Genomic DNA, 2112 nt, shown 5'->3' with positions numbered 1-2112 from the left:
TTAATTTATGCTTTTTATTTATTTTATGATCATATCGAAATACTTTAATTTTGCCCATGGACTGTATTTTTTATTTAAAGTTGTAATTTTAGTTTTTATTCTCAAACCCAACTTGCTTGATTACCTTCGCGCAGAGCGTATTTATACTTTAGGTTATCTTCTCCTTTCAAAGTCTTATTTGATTAGTCTTGGATATTATATTATTTTATTTATGGGTTGCGGTGCCATGACGCACTTGGTAAAGAAACGCTTATATAAATGGTCTAATTTTCAACCGCAATGAACCCCCTCCAAATCCTATGCATCTATTCAAATGTGAAATACCCGCAAGGTGGCTGTCTGTCGAAACTAAAAATTAAAACCATTAAGGACAGACAAGCCTAGAAACTACTAGAAGGTTACTGTGTAAGACGCCGAAAACGCGCCCAAGTATTTAATACAGCCCGCTTTCGTCAAGAAATAATCTAGTAAGTGTAAAGTGGTGCAGTAGCATAATAAATCAGCGACGGAAAATAGATAGAATCTCATACACCCTCCATATCAACTGCCCCGGGTAATAAAGGCCTAATCCACGGAGATAAAACTGGTTACAGGAAATCATAAGGACAACACATGGGGGTCAGCAGAAAAGCAAAAGTTCTTAATAGCAATTTGCCAACTTCCTAAAAAATATATATATGCGATTAGACTAATAAATCAAAAAATAAATAAAAAAAACAAAAAAAAAGTATTGATATAAATATGTTATAAAAACACCTAAATCTACTATTCTTGAGCCCAGAAGATTTATTGAGAAAGACTAAAACTATGATATGCTTGAAAATAGCATACAGAAAATCTGTAACATAAAGAAATCTAAAGTTTTGCGCGAGCAAAGATGAAAACTTAAAAGAAAAATCAGCCCTATAATAAAATAGAAAATATGTTTATTAAGGGGCTATAATTGCAAACTAAAGCACATCCAAAAACAACAGAATTGTGGAAGACCCCAGAAACAATAAGTTTAGAAAGAAGCAGGGGCATTTAGGAAGATTGTAAAGATTGCGATGTTGGAAGAAGTATCAGCTAAATCCGATACTGATAATTCCAAGTTTTGCTTGAACAAGATTAAATAGCTGAAAATTAAATATTATGAATATAAAATCAAAATATGGTTTTAAAATCCAACATCAAAAACATCAATTCTAACTTAAATTAGAATTTTCTTTATAAACACGCATCATAATTCTTATCTTGGATTAAAATATGTATTTTTCTTTAAAAAAATAATAATATCAGCTGCCATAATATCATTTTATAAATTTCGAAATGTAAATCTACAGTGAATAAATACCTTAATGCTAGATTGGCAATAAAAAAATTGAAAATTCATTTTAGAATTTACAAAAACTAGTATAATATTATAATCATGCATGTCATTCAATGCAATTTATTGGTTCAAATATAAAAAAATATATAAAATAGTGTTATAAAAATTTTAACATCAAAATGTTTCATCTTTACGATTTTTCAATGCATTATATCGTATTTCTATTGTTTTTCAAATGGAAACGATCACATGTAAATTAAGTAAATATACATAAACTCCCCTTATTTCAAAAGACTTCAATCTAATATTTTCAACAATGGTTAATTTTTCTTCATATCATTTAAAAAAGTAGATATCTGCAGAAAAATTTATAAAACCTATTATTATTTACAATTTCTGAATATTTTTTAAAATATTTTTAGCCAGAACGTGTCTTTTTGATACGAAAAATCAATATGATATAAGTCGCGCTTAGAACGCCTTAATATTTTGTTATAAAATAATGTAGAATATATTAATGGCAGAAAAATAATAAAAATTTTTAATATAAATCTTTTTTCAGAGTATAATAAATGATATATTGGGATTTATAAAAGAATACCAAATAGTTTTTTTATTCATCATAGCTATAAATAAGTGCCGATATCCGAAATATTAGAACTTGTATACGACATAATGTTAAAAAAAAATAGATAAAATTCTATGTGTTATTGATTTTTTGAGTCTAGACTCAATCCATCTGATCAAAAAAGCTAAAAGAAAATACATCTTCCTAAATTGCGCTTAAAATATTTAAAATTCAT

Source organism: Rhyacophila brunnea, unplaced genomic scaffold, assembly GCF_057557595.1.
Source record: "Rhyacophila brunnea isolate RB1 unplaced genomic scaffold, BYU_Rbru_1.0 scaffold_81, whole genome shotgun sequence".
NCBI lineage: Eukaryota > Metazoa > Arthropoda > Insecta > Trichoptera > Rhyacophilidae > Rhyacophila > Rhyacophila brunnea.
The sequence above is the reverse complement of the archived record's forward strand: the minus strand, read 5'-3'. Positions refer to the sequence as shown.